This window comes from Tachypleus tridentatus, chromosome 10 (genome assembly GCF_004210375.1).
Source record: "Tachypleus tridentatus isolate NWPU-2018 chromosome 10, ASM421037v1, whole genome shotgun sequence".
In the NCBI taxonomy this organism is placed as follows: domain Eukaryota; kingdom Metazoa; phylum Arthropoda; class Merostomata; order Xiphosura; family Limulidae; genus Tachypleus; species Tachypleus tridentatus.
In genome coordinates, this window is record NC_134834.1 from 90,275,148 (window position 1) to 90,294,684 (window position 19,537).

Genomic DNA, 19,537 nt, shown 5'->3' on the forward strand with positions numbered 1-19,537 from the left:
TAAACAAACAACATCAAAATTAGTAACAAAGTAATCCAGATAATAAGACAGCTTACTAATATTACGCAACCCATTACAATTCAAAACTCCCACCCTTAGTAAATGTACCATGCTAAAGAGAAAGTAAAGGTACAAGAATTGAAAGGAAACTGTCACAAACACAAAAATAACAAGAATAAATGTAAAGATCTAAGCAAATATGCACAAAGTTCAAATAACAATAAATGACAGTCTTACACGAACTGAAACAAACAAACTGTCACAAAAAACATTTAAGGCTGCGACACCGCCTTCGCCTTCGCCCGAGATATCCGTAGTATTGGCACGTCCGACACCCGTTTTCGTCCACTGCCCTTCTTAGAAGTGTCACCAGGAGACATTGCCACCACACTAGCATACCTCCAACGACGAGGAAGAGGCACCTCCACATCGCCGGCGGTACTCACACCACTAACCGGAAGTGGCGGGAAGTGACGATCAAAATTGCGACTTGCAGCAGGGGGGTGACTACTTGCCCGTTCCCTGGCCCCACCAGAAACCGTCGATCGTCGGGCAGAAACATCGTCCACCACCCGATGGGTAGCTGCAGCCTTCTTTGAAAGGGGAACCTCCGAATCAACGCGTGGACAAACAGAAATGGTGTCAACATCATGAGGCACTGCACGAGAGGGAGCAGCCGTGTCTACTTCAGCGGCGTCACGAGAAGTAGTAGGCGTGGCCACTTCAGCGTCGTCACTAGAGGAAGTTCGAGGAACAACAAGCTTGGGACAACGTTGACGGACGTGTCCCTGCATATGACAATGTCGGCATATAAATTGGGGCAATCGCGATATAGATGATCCGCCCCAAACATAAATTACATACTTTTGACTGGCGATCATGCTTCACTTTTACCAATACCGCCTTGCCCAAAGGATCAAAACTTTTACTACGTACGGCAAAGAGATACACTTCTCACTAAAACACACACGAACATGGCGTATACCTAAGTATATGCCCTGGTCCCTCTTCCACACAATAGGGCTTTTCACCTCACAATCATAATCTTTAAGTTTATTTAGAATAATATCATCGTCGATATATTCGGGTACGTCCATAAATGACACAGTAATAGTACGTTTAGTGACACCATTAGCCGAACAGTGCACACCATTTACAGTTAGACCAGCATCTATAGCCAGGTCCACATCGTCGGGAAGAACAAAAGTTACCTCATATCCACCCGGGCGAGGAACTACGGCAGTGACCGAAGCAGCACCAAACGTAGAAATAACAGAATGGATAACGTCCCCATGGCTTGAAGTTGTCGTTTCCACAAAAACTGTACGACGCATAACTTCCATGACCTTCTTGGTTGATGAAGACATCGTCAAACAACTTGGAAAAATAAAAATCTAGCAAAAAAAAAAAGAACTACACGCTCACTAGGCTTAGCTGTTAAATTTACACTAAGGCAATGAGGAGCTCGAAAACACGTCTGTACTCGTTGACGAGAACCGGCGCTTTCAACGTGGTATGAACGATGACAGTTTAATTCTCTTTCTTATTTGGTGTTTTAAGTGTTACTCTAAAGAAAATCGTTGTCGCAGCCCAAAATTTCCTAGTTGTGAAATATAAGAGATGCTTTAGGAATTCACTTTTACTGGAGGACGCTGGAAAGTGGAGCCTGATAACTCTGGTTTGCGTTACACATCCCCGGAACTACACGAGTGTCATTTCGGGGGTATGGAAACTGTCGCTCACAGGCGTGTGTGTCATTGACATGGAACACTTAAATTGATCAATTTAGCCTCTGAGAACTTTTCTCAAACGTCTTTTAGTCACATGTTGGTGTTTATGTCTTCTTTATATTTCTTTCGGACCTACTTTCGTAAAATCTGGTATTTTACTCTCGTTACACAGGCCCACATCCCATCACTTACAGATGTGTGTGCAGAATTTAGATTTTTAACACGAGCTTGCATCGGGATTAGAATTATTTAATATTCACCTTCTTTTATTCGTCATTTGGCTATACACATTAATTTACCTGTGTTTATTAACGTGTATTTTGGTTTCCATCGGGAGAAGTCGTGTGTACTCGCCTCCTTCTCCCCTACAACAAAATAGTATTAAACGCTGGTTACCGTCTAGTGGGAGTGCCTCAGAAGTCGCTCTTTTGTCTCTCGCTAAAGAAGTGTATGGATATTAATGAAAGTACGTTGCAAAACTGGGAATAATTCTCTGACGTTATAGAAACAGAATGAATAAAGGAACAGCACCTGTCACACTCGGCTACTACCGTTCGCGAGTCGGAAGCGTGCCACGTACCGAGTTCCTACTTATCTGAAGACGTTTTCTTCGCGTTTTGCTTTCACTGCTATGTTTTCAATTTTGCTTTTACTGTTTTGTAACTTTTTTTTTTCTTGTTGTTTCTACTCGCCTATTTTGTTTTATACTCCAATAGCAAAGACTCTTGTCGTTATTGGAAAGTTAATTTTCAAATGCACATACATATAAAATAGATATTTGATTTATAAATAAGGTGTGCAATCGTCGGTGTCTCCGAGTGAAGGCTCTCTCTGCTGGGTTATATTTCTAGACAAAGTAATTTTACAAAACGTAGCGAACGAACGTTATGTAAGGAAACTCGAAATATTTGTCGCATCGCCTTTTCTGTGTAGCAGACAGATCCCTCGACAATTGCTTTTCTTAGGCAAAACGTGCACGAGCGAGACAATTTTGTGAAATAGGGAAACGTTTTAAATTCCATCTGTATAAGACTGCCTTAGATTGATGTGGGCTGGATCTACTCATTAACGAAGTTTCTGTTTTGTAGATTTCGCACCCTTTGTGCATTCCGAAGATCGACCCGCGAAGATAGTTTATTTCTTTTCTCTCCAATATACGTCTGATTGGAGGGGTTTGGTTTAAAGTGAAATGGAACGCGGCTCACGCCACCTGCTTAGAGAGCTGCTACTTTTCTTGAACGATCGCAGGAAATGAATGTTTGAACTTCGTTTTCGAAGCGTGTTTTATCAACTGACTTGTTGATGGGAAAAGTTGATTGGTTCCTATAACAAAATGTTTTCCCAACAGTTTACCATTATAAACACCTAGTATTAAGGCACTTCAATTGAGCCAACCACTTTCTTTCTCTCTTTCGGGAAGGATTTTTTATCTCTTAAATCAGAAATTGTGAAAAAAAAGTGAGAGGTATCGATCAGCTCTTTGCGAGACCTACAAATTTCAACGTGAAAAAAAAAAAAAAAAAAAAAGTCATCATCACCCGGTATTCCCAGGTGGTCACCCTCCCAAGTACTAACCGGGCCCGCCGTTGCTTAGCTTCGGTGATCGGACGAGAACCGGCGCTTTCAACGTGGTATGAACGATGACAGTTTAATTTTCTTTCTTATTTGGTGTTTTAAGTGTTACTCTAAAGAAAATCGTTGTCGCAGCCTAAAATTTCCTAGTTGTGAAATATAAGAGATGCTTTAGAAATTCACTTTTACTGGAGGACGCTGGAAAGTGGAGCCTGATAACTCTGGTTTGCGTTACACATCCCCGGAACTACACGAGTGTCATTTCGGGGGTATGGAAACTGTCGCTCACAGGCGTGTGTGTCATTGACTTAAATTGATCAATTTAGCCTCTGAGAACTTTTCTCAAACGTCTTTTAGTCACATGTTGGTGTTTATGTCTTCTTTATATTTCTTTCGGACCTACTTTCGTAAAATCTGGTATTTTACTCTCGTTACACAGGCCCACATCCCATCACTTACAGATGTGTGTGCAGAATTTAGATTTTAACACGAGCTTGCATCGGGATTAGAATTATTTAATATTCACCTTCTTTTATTCGTCATTTGGCTATACACATTAATTTACCTGTGTTTATTAACGTGTATTTTGGTTTCCATCGGGAGAAGTCGTGTGTACTCGCCTCCTTCTCCCCCTACAACAAAATAGTATTAAACGCTGGTTACCGTCTAGTGGGAGTGCCTCAGAAGTCGCTCTTTTGTCTCTCGCTAAAGAAGTGTATGGATATTAATGAAAGTACGTTGCAAAAACTGGGAATAATTCTCTGACGTTATAGAAACAGAATGAATAAAGGAACAGCACCTGTCACACTCGGCTACTACCGTTCGCGAGTCGGAAGCGTGCCACGTACCGAGTTCCTACTTATCTGAAGACGTTTCCTTCGCGTTTTGCTTTCACTGCTATGTTTTCAATTTTGCTTTTACTGTTTTGTAACTTTTTTTTTCTTGTTGTTTCTACTCGCCTATTTTGTTTTATACTCCAATAGCAAAGACTCTTGTCGTTATTGGAAAGTTAATTTTCAAATGCACATACATATAAAATAGATATTTGATTTATAAATAAGGTGTGCAATCGTCGGTGTCTCCGAGTGAAGGCTCTCTCTGCTGGGTTATATTTCTAGACAAAGTAATTTTACAAAACGTAGCGAACGAACGTTATGTAAGGAAACTCGAAATATTTGTCGCATCGCCTTTTCTGTGTAGCAGACAGATCCCTCGACAATTGCTTTTTCTTAGGCAAAACGTGCACGAGCGAGACAATTTTGTGAAATAGGGAAACGTTTTAAATTCCATCTGTATAAGACTGCCTTAGATTGATGTGGGCTGGATCTACTCATTAACGAAGTTTCTGTTTTGTAGATTTCGCACCCTTTGTGCATTCCGAAGATCGACCCGCGAAGATAGTTTATTTCTTTTCTCTCAATATACGTCTGATTGGAGGGGTTTGGTTTAAAGTGAAATGGAACGCGGCTCACGCCACCTGCTTAGAGAGCTGCTACTTTTCTTGAACGATCGCAGGAAATGAATGTTTGAACTTCGTTTTCGAAGCGTGTTTTATCAACTGACTTGTTGATGGGAAAAGTTGAATAGTTCCTATAACAAAAATGTTTTCCCAACAGTTTACCATTATAAACACCTAATATTAAGGCACTTCAATTGAGCCAACCACTTTCTTTCTCTCTTTCGGGAAGGATTTTTATCTCTTAAATCAGAAATTGTGAAAAAAAAAAAAAAAGTGAGAGGTATCGATCAGCTCTTTGCGAGACCTACAAATTTCAACGTGAAAAAAAAAAAAAAAAAAAAGTCATCATCACCCGGTATTCCCAGGTGGTCACCCTCCCAAGTACTAACCGGGCCCGCCGTTGCTTAGCTTCGGTGATCGGACGAGAACCGGCGCTTTCAACGTGGTATGAACGATGACAGTTTAATTCTCTTTCTTATTTGGTGTTTTAAGTGTTACTCTAAAGAAAATCGTTGTCGCAGCCCAAAATTTCCTAGTTGTGAAATATAAGAGATGCTTTAGTAATTCACTTTTACTGGAGGACGCTGGAAAGTGGAGCCTGATAACTCTGGTTTGCGTTACACATCCCCGGAACTACACGAGTGTCATTTCGGGGGTATGGAAACTGTCGCTCACAGGCGTGTGTGTCATTGACATGGAACACTTAAATTGATCAATTTAGCCTCTGAGAACTTTTCTCAAACGTCTTTTAGTCACATGTTGGTGTTTATGTCTTCTTTATATTTCTTTCGGACCTACTTTCGTAAAATCTGGTATTTTACTCTCGTTACACAGGCCCACATCCCATCACTTACAGATGTGTGTGCAGAATTTAGATTTTAACACGAGCTTGCATCGGGATTAGAATTATTTAATATTCACCTTCTTTTATTCGTCATTTGGCTATACACATTAATTTACCTGTGTTTATTAACGTGTATTTTGGTTTCCATCGGGAGAAGTCGTGTGTACTCGCCTCCTTCTCCCCTACAACAAAATAGTATTAAACGCTGGTTACCGTCTAGTGGGAGTGCCTCAGAAGTCGCTCTTTTGTCTCTCGCTAAAGAAGTGTATGGATATTAATGAAAGTACGTTGCAAAACTGGGAATAATTCTCTGACGTTATAGAAACAGAATGAATAAAGGAACAGCACCTGTCACACTCGGCTACTACCGTTCGCGAGTCGGAAGCGTGCCACGTACCGAGTTCCTACTTATCTGAAGACGTTTTCTTCGCGTTTTGCTTTCACTGCTATGTTTTCAATTTTGCTTTTACTGTTTTGTAACTTTTTTTTTTCTTGTTGTTTCTACTCGCCTATTTTGTTTTATACTCCAATAGCAAAGACTCTTGTCGTTATTGGAAAGTTAATTTTCAAATGCACATACATATAAAATAGATATTTGATTTATAAATAAGGTGTGCAATCGTCGGTGTCTCCGAGTGAAGGCTCTCTCTGCTGGGTTATATTTCTAGACAAAGTAATTTTACAAAACGTAGCGAACGAACGTTATGTAAGGAAACTCGAAATATTTGTCGCATCGCCTTTTCTGTGTAGCAGACAGATCCCTCGACAATTGCTTTTTCTTAGGCAAAACGTGCACGAGCGAGACAATTTTGTGAAATAGGGAAACGTTTTAAATTCCATCTGTATAAGACTGCCTTAGATTGATGTGGGCTGGATCTACTCATTAACGAAGTTTCTGTTTTGTAGATTTCGCACCCTTTGTGCATTCCGAAGATCGACCCGCGAAGATAGTTTATTTCTTTTCTCTTCAATATACGTCTGATTGGAGGGGTTTGGTTTAAAGTGAAATGGAACGCGGCTCACGCCACCTGCTTAGAGAGCTGCTACTTTTCTTGAACGATCGCAGGAAATGAATGTTTGAACTTCGTTTTCGAAGCGTGTTTTATCAACTGACTTGTTGATGGGAAAAGTTGAATAGTTCCTATAACAAAAATGTTTTCCCAACAGTTTACCATTATAAACACCTAGTATTAAGGCACTTCAATTGAGCCAACCACTTTCTTTCTCTCTTTCGGGAAGGATTTTTATCTCTTAAATCAGAAATTGTGAAAAAAATTTGAGAGGTATCGATCAGCTCTTTGCGAGACCTACAAATTTCAACGTGAAAAAAAAAAAAAGTCATCATCACCCGGTATTCCCAGGTGGTCACCCTCCCAAGTACTAACCGGGCCCGCCGTTGCTTAGCTTCGGTGATCGGACGAGAACCGGCTTTTTTTTTTTTTTTCTCTTTATTTATCCCACCTCAACGAGGGGGTATACACAGAAATACAACAAATAAAACACAAGTTAATGAATTAGCATGTAACAATAACTCTGTAGATTACCATGCTGAAAATACCACAAAGTTAATAAAATTAGATAAAAAAGAAAAAAAAAGAGGTAATTGGAACAGCAGGTAATCCAACAAACATTACAATTTACATTAACAAACAAGAAATCAATGGATCTTTCATTGGTAACAAATAAAATGCAAATAAATAACAACTTATCTTAACAACGTACACAAGAATAACCTTGGGCACCTTGGGTTACCAAGCTACCAACATAAGAATACACAGAATAAAAAACATTTAATGAGTTATGTAACAAAGATCTATGATAATGAAGATATATATGTCTCCGTACACGCACTTTAAACATGGAAATTAAATGAATTACGCGATGTCGTGCCAAAGAAACTGAACGAGCAGAACATATAACCTGACGTGCCAAACTAGTAATCAAACGGAATATGTTCCAGCATCTCCTGGGTAACGAAGGGTGAGGTCCCACTAAGAGGCATCTCCTCCATACCCAGTTAGATATGGGACATCCAAAATAAAACGCCAATAATTTATATACATATGACCACAAAGGCTGCACAAAAGGACATAGGAAAAACAGATGGTCTATGGTTTCCCGCGCCTGTGAACAGAAAGTGCACAACCCTGTGGGATGTCTGTCCATATGTACTAGCTTGACATAAGTGGTTATCGCCGCAACCAAAGTAAATAATCCACATCACAAACATGAAAACCCACAAAAGAAGAATAAGCGTTTTTTTCGAATGAGTTTCCAATCTCCAGGAGGAACAATATCCCCCCAGTAGAATGGAGCAGGTAAATTAGTAGCTAGTGAACACTGTATATGACCCACCAGTTGCTTCACAGATAAACCTTGAAAATGAACCCGGTTATCAGAGTGGTCCAGAAAATATAAATCTACAACAAGTGTGGTCGATGGGAGAGGAGCCGGCTGGTTGGACAAAACCGTCAACCAGTCCACAGGCAACGCCTCCTTCAGCATATTAAAATGTGAAACAATTGTGCGGACATTGACCAACGGATCAGCGTCCGTACACATTTCAATCACCGCCCTCACCGGAAGAAAACCTGGGAGCACCTCGTACAACAAATGTCGGACCTGAACCAAACCTGCGTTGATAAATTCAGGAAAATTAAATGTTCGGTTCCGAACATCCACAATAGCCGGATTGAAAACAAAGGTTCATCAAAATTTGTGGGGAAAGAGGAGCTGCGACAATCCCTCTTTCCCCAAGAAGAACCTTCCAGGCATGAAACATTTCCTGAATATACAAAGGTAACGATTTCACAAAACGTGGCAAAATTCGGCATTGAAGAATCCGAAAGCCCAAAGCGAGATTGCCATAACAAGAAAAAATCCAGAAAGAAGTTGTCGCAGGGTGGAAGGACAAGAAGCATCCAAACAACGCTGCAACAATCTCAAACGGAATGCAAGTTTACGGGCATTAATATCAACCAAGTTGATACCTCCACAATCATAACTCCGGATCAGAATACCGTATGCCACTTTATGTATACCTCCCCGCCAAATAAAATCAAGTATACATTTGCGAAATCGAGCCTCAAACTGTGTTGGCAACGGCAGAATTTGCAACGTGTACCACAACACAGATGCTACCAAGGAATTCACCACAAGAGATTTACCCTTTAGTGACAATGAACGAAAACGCCACGACACCAAGATACGAGATACCCTGCGCAAAACATCCTGCCACGTATCCTGCAGCATTACATCGAAATGGGAGTGGAAAACTATACCTAAAATCCTAATAGGATCCTGGGAAATTCTCAACTCATCCAGGACAAAGTCTGCAGAAGAGGCCAAACACCCAACCCACAAACCCTGACTCTTGGCCCAGTTGATCCTTCCCCCAGTAGCTCTGCCAAAAGTTTGGCATACATCCAACACATGAGGCAAAGATTTGGCGTCCCGTAAGGTCAAAGTGGTATCATCAGCATGCTGATAAATAAGGGACGGCGTGTTGAGGAACACATCACCCCAATACCAGTAATATGAACATTATGAACTAACATATTTCGTAACGGTTCGACACTGAGAACGTAAAGTAAAGCAGACATTGGGCATCCTTGACGAATACCCCGGGTTACAGCAAAATCATTTGTGAGAAATCCATTAAACTTAACACAACTAGAAATAGAAGTATAGCAAAGACGAACCCAATGAACAAAAGTAGAACCAAAACCCATACGCACAAGAAGTTGAAATAGATACTCATAGGCCACCCGATCAAAGGCTTGCATCTGATCGAGCTTCAAAAAGATTCCACCCTGGCCGGTACGTGCTAAAGATTGCAATAGCAAAACGAGTGTTAACGGAGTATCAGCAACGTCCCGTCCAGGTATACACCCGGATTGGTCATCTGAAACTAAACTGGAGATCACAGACGAAAGGCGACGAGCCAGCACTTTGGCCAGAAGCTTATAGTCAGAACATAGCAATGTCAAAGGCCGGCTGTTAGCCGCCAACCGTCGATCCCCGCCTTTCGGGATAGGAACAATTACCCCGAACACATTGAACTGAGCAACTGTGGAGAGAGAAAAAGGTCAGACAGGACAGACACAAAGTCGTCAACAAAATGAGGGAGGAAACATTTGTAAAATTCGGACGTAAAACCATCCAAACCAGGAGATTTGCCAATTGGTAAACTGTCTAGAGCAGCGAGAATTTCCGAAATCGTGAATGGAGCATCACAAATATTAGCTTGTTCATGGGTGAGAGTTTTATCAACAAAGGTGAGAACGAAATCGATGTCGTCCTGCAGAACAATATCTTCAGTATATAGTGCTGAATAATATTGATGCAGAACAGCAGCGACATCATCCGCATCGGACACTTCTTCACCCCCATCAGTGAGCATGGATCGAAACTCAATTCTGCTCTGTCGGACTCTTTCCATACGAAGAAAGTAAGAGGTAGACCTCTCACCCTCCTCAAACCAACGAATATGAGAACGAATCCTCGCCCCCTCTATCGTATGGTGATCCAAAGTCTCCAATTCATCTTCGAGTTCATATAATTTTACCTTAGACCTACCAGGGAAACGAGACAGTTTTCGAAGCTCACGATTGATGGACGACTCAAGCTGACATTTGCGAGAACGGGATGCCCGCGCTCGAAGAAGCGAATATCGCTGGGTAAGTGAACGGAACGCGGATTTCAATGTTTCATACCACGAAATTTTATTAGTCCCATATACTGTCCAACTTCGACTTCTGGCGATTAACAGCTTAATGGCTTTCACATATTCGGCATCCATCAACAACTGGTTATTGAAGTGCCAGAAATTAGGACCTCTGACAACGGGCCGCAGTGTAAGCTCGAAGCCCAATAAAGCATGATCTGTAGCAGGAAACCACAACGTACGTAAGCGTTTGACAGTCCCCTGTAAGGTAGATGATAGCAAAACCTTATCAATACGAGACGACAACATCTCACCATTAACAAAGCTCTTCCACGTGAAACCAGGGGTAGTCGGCGATAAGAGAGAATGCGCATCAAGTAAATCAAACTTACTGAGGAACTGAACAAAAGCCGAACGACTAGCATCACGGGAGAAACGAACAGGAAATCGATCGCGTGACACATCCACCACACAATTAAAATCCCCCACAACGAGTAATCCCGTACAATCATCTAAGTTATAGGTTAAGGTGTGGAAAAAATCCCGTCTCTCATAAATATCGCGAGGAGCATATACTGATGATAGCAGGAAAGACGAAGTCTCGAAAGTTAATTTTACAGTCAAAACCCTACCCACCCCATCAGAAGAAACGAATGTAACATTATCCCTCAAAAACCGCTGTAACAAGATGGCAACCCCTTGTCGTCCAGTAAGAGAATTATTAAAAAAAGCTAAACCTGGCCAATATTTCAGTACAACATCTTGAAAATCATCAGTAAAAAACGTTTCCTGTAAACAAACAACATCAAAATTAGTAACAAAGTAATCCAGATAATAAGCCAGCTTACTAACATTACGCAACCCATTACAATTCAAAACCCCCACCCTGAGTGAATGTAACATGCAAAAGACGACAAACAGGAACGAGAATTAAAATTAAACTGTATCTTACACAAAAGTTACAAGAACAATCGTAAAGAATTGAGCAAATATGTACAAAGTACAGTTAACAATAAAACACATTCTTACACTAAAATGAAACAAACAAACAAACAAACAAACAAAAAAAAAACAAAAAAAAAAACAACAAACAACAATCATTTATGTTTGAGACACCGCCTTCGCCTTTGCACGAGGTTTCCTAAGTATCGGGACGTCCGACACCCGTTTCCGTCTACTGATCTTTGAGGTGTTACCTGGATTCATCGCCACCACACTAGCATACTTCCAACGACGTTGAAGAGGCACCTCCACATCGCCGGCGGTACGTTCACCACTAACCGTAAGTGGTGGGAAGTGTCGATCAAAATTACGTCGTCCAGCAGGGGGAAGACTACTAGCCCGTTCCCTGGCCCCACCAGAAACCGTCGGTCGCCTGGAAGATACATCCACCCAAGGGGTAGCTGTAGTCTCCCTTGAAATGGAAACCTCCGAATCAGCGCGTTGATGAACAGATAGTCTTTCAGCGTCTTCAGGCACTGCACGAGAAGGAACAACCGTGGCCACGTCAACCTCGTCACGATAAGGAGTGGGCGTGGCCACGTCAGCGTCGTCACGAGAAGGAGTGGGCGTGGCCACGTCAGCGTCGTCACGAGAAGGAGTGGGCGTGGCCACGTCAGCGTTGTCACGAGAAGGAGTGGGCGCGGCCACATCATCGTCGTCACAAGAAGAAGGCCGAGGAACAACAAGCTTGGGACAACGTTGCCGAACATGTCCTTGCACATGACAATGTCGGCAAATAAATTGGGGACAATCGCGATATAAATGATCCGCCCCCAAACATAAATTACACACTTTTGACTGGCGATCATGCTTCACCTTTAACATAACCGCCTTCCCCAAAGGATCAAAAACTTTCACAACGTACGGCAAAGAGATACACTTTTCACTAAAAGACACACGAACATGGCGTATACCTAAATATATGCCTTGGTCTCTCTTCCACACTATAGGGCTCCTTACTTCACAAGAAAAATCCTTAAGTTTATTTAAAAGAACATCATCGGCTATATATTCTGGTACTTCCATAAAAGAAACAGTAATAGTGCGTTTAGTTACACCATTAGCCAAACAGTGTACGCCATTTACAACAAGACCAGCATCGACAGCTAGGTCTACGTCAGCAGGGAGAACAAAGTTACCTCATAACCTCCCGGGCGAGGAACAACAGCAGTAACCGAAGCAGCACCAAACGTATTCATAACAGCATGGATCACGTCCCCATGGTTTGAATTGGAAGTTTCCACAAACACCGTGCGATGCATTACTTCCATACTTGTTTGAGAAGCTGAACACATATTCAACAAATAACAAAAGCACAAAAACTAGAAACAAAAATTAACTGTACGCTCACTAGGCTTAGCTACTAAACTCACACTAAGGCTTAGCTACAGAAACTCACACTAAGGCTATCAGGGCGAGAAAAAACACGTCTGCACTCGAGGACGAGAACCGGCGCTTTCAACGTGGTATGAACGATGACAGTTTAATTCTCTTTCTTATTTGGTGTTTTAAGTGTTACTCTAAAAGAAAATCGTTGTCGCAGCCCAAAATTTCCTAGTTGTGAAATATAAGAGATGCTTTAGTAATTCACTTTTACTGGAGGACGCTGGAAAGTGGAGCCTGATAACTCTGGTTTGCGTTACACATCCCCGGAACTACACGAGTGTCATTTCGGGGGTATGGAAACTGTCGCTCACAGGCGTGTGTGTCATTGACATGGAACACTTAAATTGATCAATTTAGCCTCTGAGATCTTTTCTCAAACGTCTTTTAGTCACATGTTGGTGTTTATGTCTTCCTTATATTTCTTTCGGACCTACTTTCGTAAAATCTGGTATTTTACTCTCGTTACACAGGCCCACATCCCATCACTTACAGATGTGTGTGCAGAATTTAGATTTTTAACACGAGCTTGCATCGGGATTAGAATTATTTAATATTCACCTTCTTTTATTCGTCATTTGGCTATACACATTAATTTACCTGTGTTTATTAACGTGTATTTTGGTTTCCATCGGGAGAAGTCGTGTGTACTCGCCTCCTTCTCCCCCTACAACAAAATAGTATTAAACGCTGGTTACCGTCTAGTGGGAGTGCCTCAGAAGTCGCTCTTTTGTCTCTCGCTAAAGAAGTGTATGGATATTAATGAAAGTACGTTGCAAAAACTGGGAATAATTCTCTGACGTTATAGAAACAGAATGAATAAAGGAACAGCACCTGTCACACTCGGCTACTACCGTTCGCGAGTCGGAAGCGTGCCACGTACCGAGTTCCTACTTATCTGAAGACGTTTTCTTCGCGTTTTGCTTTCACTGCTATGTTTTCAATTTTGCTTTTACTGTTTTGTAACTTTTTTTTTCTTGTTGTTTCTACTCGCCTATTTTGTTTTATACTCCAATAGCAAAGACTCTTGTCGTTATTGGAAAGTTAATTTTCAAATGCACATACATATAAAATAGATATTTGATTTATAAATAAGGTGTGCAATCGTCGGTGTGAAGTCTCTCTCTGCTGGGTTATATTTCTAGACAAAGTAATTTTACAAAACGTAGCGAACGAACGTTATGTAAGAAAACTCGAAATATTTGTCGCATCGCCTTTTCTGTGTAGCAGACAGATCCCTCGACAATTGCTTTTCTTAGGCAAAACGTGCACGAGCGAGACAATTTTGTGAAATAGGGAAACGTTTTAAATTCCATCTGTATAAGACTGCCTTAGATTGATGTGGGCTGGATCTACTCATTAACGAAGTTTCTGTTTTGTAGATTTCGCACCCTTTGTGCATTCCGAAGATCGACCCGCGAAGATAGTTTATTTCTTTTCTCTCAATATACGTCTGATTGGAGGGGTTTGGTTTAAAGTGAAATGGAACGCGGCTCACGCCACCTGCTTAGAGAGCTGCTACTTTTCTTGAACGATCGCAGGAAATGAATGTTTGAACTTCGTTTTCGAAGCGTGTTTTATCAACTGACTTGTTGATGGGAAAAGTTGAATAGTTCCTATAACAAAAATGTTTTCCCAACAGTTTACCATTATAAACACCTAATATTAAGGCACTTCAATTGAGCCAACCACTTTCTTTCTCTCTTTCGGGAAGGATTTTTTATCTCTTAAATCAGAAATTGTGAAAAAATTTGAGAGGTATCGATCAGCTCTTTGCGAGACCTACAAATCTCAACGTGAAAAAAAAAAAAAAAAGTCATCATCACCCGGTATTCCCAGGTGGTCACCCTCCCAAGTACTAACCGGGCCCGCCGTTGCTTAGCTTCGGTGATCGGACGAGAACCGGCGCTTTCAACGTGGTATGAACGATGACAGTTTAATTCTCTTTCTTATTTGGTGTTTTAAGTGTTACTCTAAAAGAAAATCGTTGTCGCAGCCTAAAATTTCCTAGTTGTGAAATATAAGAGATGCTTTAGTAATTCACTTTTACTGGAGGACGCTGGAAAGTGGAGCCTGATAACTCTGGTTTGCGTTACACATCCCCGGAACTACACGAGTGTCATTTCGGGGGTATGGAAACTGTCGCTCACAGGCGTGTGTGTCATTGACATGGAACACTTAAATTGATCAATTTAGCCTCTGAGATCTTTTCTCAAACGTCTTTTAGTCACATGTTGGTGTTTATGTCTTCCTTATATTTCTTTCGGACCTACTTTCGTAAAATCTGGTATTTTACTCTCGTTACACAGGCCCACATCCCATCACTTACAGATGTGTGTGCAGAATTTAGATTTTAACACGAGTTTGCATCGGGATTAGAATTATTTAATATTCGCCTTCTTTTATTCGTCATTTGGCTATAGACATTAATTTACCTGTGTTTATTAACGTGTATTTTGGTTTCCATCGGGAGAAGTCGTGTGTACTCGCCTCCTTCTCCCCCTACAACAAAACAGTATTAAACGCTGGTTACCGTCTAGTGGGAGTGCCTCAGAAGTCGCTCTTTTGTCTCTCGCTAAAGAAGTGTATGGATATTAATGAAAGTACGTTGCAAAAACTGCAAATAATTCTCTGACGTTATAGAAACAGAATGAATAAAGGAACAGCACCTGTCACACTCGGCTACTACCGTTCGCGAGTCGGAAGCGTGCCACGTACCGAGTTCCTACTTATCTGAAGACGTTTTCTTCGCGTTTTGCTTTCACTGCTATGTTTTCAATTTTCCTTTTACTGTTTTGTAACATTTTTTTTCTTGTTGTTTCTACTCGCCTATTTTGTTTTATACTCCAATAGCAAAGACTCTTGTCGTTATTGGAAAGTTAATTTTCAAATGTACATACATATAAAATAGATATTTGATTTACAAATAAGGTGTGCAATCGTCGGTGTGAAGTCTCTCTGCTGGGTTATATTTCTAGACAAAGTAATTTTACAAAACGTAGCGAACGAACGTTATGTAAGAAAACTCGAAATATTTGTCGCATCGCCTTTTCTGTGTAGCAGACAGATCCCTCGACAATTGCTTTTTCTTAGGCAAAACGTGCACGAGCGAGACAATTTTGTGAAATAGGGAAACGTTTCAAATTCCATCTGTATAAGACTGCCTTAGATTGATGTGGGCTGGATCTACTCATTAACGAAGTTTCTGTTTTGTAGATTTCGCACCCTTTGTGCATTCCGAAGATCGACCCGCGAAGATAGTTTATTTCTTTTCTCTCCAATATACGTCTGATTGGAGGGGTTTGGTTTAAAGTGAAATGGAACGCGGCTCACGCCACCTGCTTAGAGAGCTGCTACTTTTCTTGAACGATCGCAGGAAATGAATGTTTGAACTTCGTTTTCGAAGCGTGTTTTATCAACTGACTTGTTGATGGGAAAAGTTGAATAGTTCCTATAACAAAAATGTTTTCCCAACAGTTTACCATTATAAACACCTAATATTAAGGCACTTCAATTGAGCCAACCACTTTCTTTCTCTCTTTCGGGAAGGATTTTTTATCTCTTAAATCAGAAATTGTGAAAAAATTTGAGAGGTATCGATCAGCTCTTTGCGAGACCTACAAATCTCAACGTGAAAAAAAAAAAAGTCATCATCACCCGGTATTCCCAGGTGGTCACCCTCCCAAGTACTAACCGGGCCCGCCGTTGCTTAGCTTCGGTGATCGGACGAGAACCGGCTTTTTTTTTTTTTTTTCTTTTTATTTTATCCCACCTCAACGAGGAGGTATACACAGAAATACAACAAATAAAACACAAGTTAATGAATTAGCATGTAACAATAACTCTACAGATTACCATGCTGAAAATTACCACAAAGTTAATAAATTAGATAAAAAAGAAAAAAAAGAGTAATTTTGAACAGCAGTTAATTCAACAAACAATACAGTTTACATAAACAAAACAAGAAATCAATGAATCTTTCATTGAGAAAAATAAATAAGACAATGAAATAAAGAACTTATCTTAACAAAGTACACAAGAATAACCTTGGGCACCTTGGGTTACCAAGCTACCAACATAAGAATACACAGAATAAAAAAACATTTAATGAGTTATGTAACAAAGATCTATGATAATGAAGATATATATGTCTCCGTACACGCACTTTAAACATGGAAATTAAATGAATGACGCGATTTCGTGCCAAAGAAACTGAACGAGCAGAACATATAACCTGACGTGCCAAACTAGTAATCAAACGGAATATGTTCCAGCATCTCCCGGGTAACGAAGGGTGAGGTCCCACTAAGAGCATCTCCTCCATACCCAGTTAGATATGGGACATCCAAAATAAAACGCCAATAATTTATATACATATGACCACAAAGGCTGCACAAAAGGACATTGGAAAAAACAGATGGTCTATGGTTTCCCGCGCCTGGGAACAGAAAGTGCACAACCCTGTGGGATGTCTGTCCATATGTACTAGCTTGACATTTGTGGTTATCGCCCGCAACCAAAGTAAATAATCCACATCACAAACATGAAAACCCACAAAAGAAGAATAAGCGTTTTTTCGAATGAGTTTCCAATCTCCAGGAGGAACAATATCCCCCCAGTAGAATGGAGCAGGTAAAATTAGTAGCTAGTGAACACTGTATATGACCCACCAGTTGCTTCACAGATAAACCTTGAAAATGAACCCGGTTATCAGAGTGGTCCAGAAAATATAAATCTACAACAAGTGTGGTCGATGGGAGAGGAGCCGGCTGGTTGGACAAAACCGTCAACCAGTCCACAGGCAACGCCTCCTTCAGCATATTAAAATGTGAAACAATTGTGCGGACATTGACCAACGGATCAGCGTCCGTACACATTTCAATCACCGCCCTCACCGGAAGAAAACCTGGGAGCACCTCGTACAACAAATGTCGGACCTGAACCAAACCTGCGTTGATAAATTCAGGAAAATTAAATGTTCGGTTCCGAACATCCACAATAGCCGGATTGAAAAACAAAGGTTCATCAAAAATTTGTGGGGAAAGAGGAGCTGCGACAATCCCTCTTTCCCCAAGAAGAACCTTCCAGGCATGAAACATTTCCTGAATATACAAAGGTAACGATTTCACAAAACGTGGCAAAATTCGGCATTGAAGAATCCGAAAGCCCAAAGCGAGATTGCCATAACAAGAAAAAATCCAGAAAGAAGTTGTCGCAGGGTGGAAGGACAAGAAGCATCCAAACAACGCTGCAACAATCTCAAACGGAATGCAAGTTTACGGGCATTAATATCAACCAAGTTGATACCTCCACAATCATAACTCCGGATCAGAATACCGTATGCCACTTTATGTATACCTCCCCGCCAAATAAAATCAAGTATACATTTGCGAAATCGAGCCTCAAACTGTGTTGGCAACGGCAGAATTTGCAACGTGTACCACAACACAGATGCTACCAAGGAATTCACCACAAGAGATTTACCCTTTGGTGACAATGAACGAAAACGCCACGACACCAAGATACGAGATACCCTGCGCAAAACATCCTGCCACGTATCCTGCAGCATTACATCGAAATGGGAGTGGAAAACTATACCTAAAATCCTAATAGGATCCTGGGAAATTCTCAACTCATCCAGGACAAAGTCTGCAGAAGAGGCCAAACACCCAACCCACAAACCCTGACTCTTGGCCCAGTTGATCCTTCCCCCAGTAGCTCTGCCAAAAGTTTGGCATACATCCAACACATGAGGCAAAGATTTGGCGTCCCGTAAGGTCAAAGTGGTATCATCAGCATGCTGATAAATAAGGGACGGCGTGTTGAGGAACACATCACCCCAATACCAGTAATATGAACATTATGAACTAACATATTTCGTAACGGTTCGACACTGAGAACGTAAAGTAAAGCAGACATTGGGCATCCTTGACGAATACCCCGGTTACAGCAAAATCATTTGTGAGAAATCCATTAAACTTAACACAACTAGAAATAGAAGTATAGCAAAGACGAACCCAATGAACAAAAGTAGAACCAAAACCCATACGCACAAGAAGTTGAAATAGATACTCATAGGCCACCCGATCAAAGGCTTGCATCTGATCGAGCTTCAAAAAGATTCCACCCTGGCCGGTACGTGCTAAAGATTGCAATAGCAAAACGAGTGTTAACGGAGTATCAGCAACGTCCCGTCCAGGTATACACCCGGATTGGTCATCTGAAACTAAACTGGAGATCACAGACGAAAGGCGACGAGCCAGCACTTTGGCCAGAAGCTTATAGTCAGAACATAGCAATGTCAAAGGCCGGCTGTTAGCCGCCAACCGTCGATCCCCGCCTTTCGGGATAGGAACAATTACCCCCGAACACATTGAACTGAGCAACTGTGGAGAGAGGAAAAGGTCAGACAGGACAGACACAAAGTCGTCAACAAAATGAGGGAGGAAACATTTGTAAAATTCGGACGTAAAACCATCCAAACCAGGAGATTTGCCAATTGGTAAACTGTCTAGAGCAGCGAGAATTTCCGAAATCGTGAATGGAGCATCACAAATATTAGCTTGTTCATGGGTGAGAGTTTTATCAACAAAGGTGAGAACGAAATCGATGTCGTCCTGCAGAACGAATATCTTCAGTATATAGTGCTGAATAATATTGATGCAGAACAGCAGCGATATCATCCACATCGGACACTTCTTCACCCCCATCAGTGAGCATGGATCGAAACTCAATTCTGCTCTGTCGGACTCTTTCCATACGAAGAAAGTAAGAGGTAGACCTCTCACCCTCCTCAAACCAACGAATATGAGAACGAATCCTCGCCCCCTCTATCGTATGGTGATCCAAAGTCTCCAATTCATCTTCGAGTTCATATAATT

General features: G+C 41.2%; 3 non-coding genes across 3 annotated transcripts; all 3 read right to left on the reverse strand.

Annotated features, from left to right (window-relative positions):
• Window positions 1-3,256: 3,256 nt before the first annotated feature.
• Window positions 3,257-3,375, reverse strand: LOC143231246 (5S ribosomal RNA). Its single transcript, XR_013016870.1, has one exon. It is a non-coding gene; the product is annotated as a 5S ribosomal RNA (ribosomal RNA).
• A 1,726-nt stretch (window positions 3,376-5,101) lies between these two features.
• LOC143231169 (5S ribosomal RNA) lies at window positions 5,102-5,220 on the reverse strand. Its single transcript, XR_013016801.1, has one exon. It is a non-coding gene; the product is annotated as a 5S ribosomal RNA (ribosomal RNA).
• A 9,250-nt stretch (window positions 5,221-14,470) lies between these two features.
• On the reverse strand, window positions 14,471-14,589 carry LOC143231170 (5S ribosomal RNA). The gene has a single exon (XR_013016802.1). It is a non-coding gene; the product is annotated as a 5S ribosomal RNA (ribosomal RNA).
• Window positions 14,590-19,537: the final 4,948 nt, after the last annotated feature.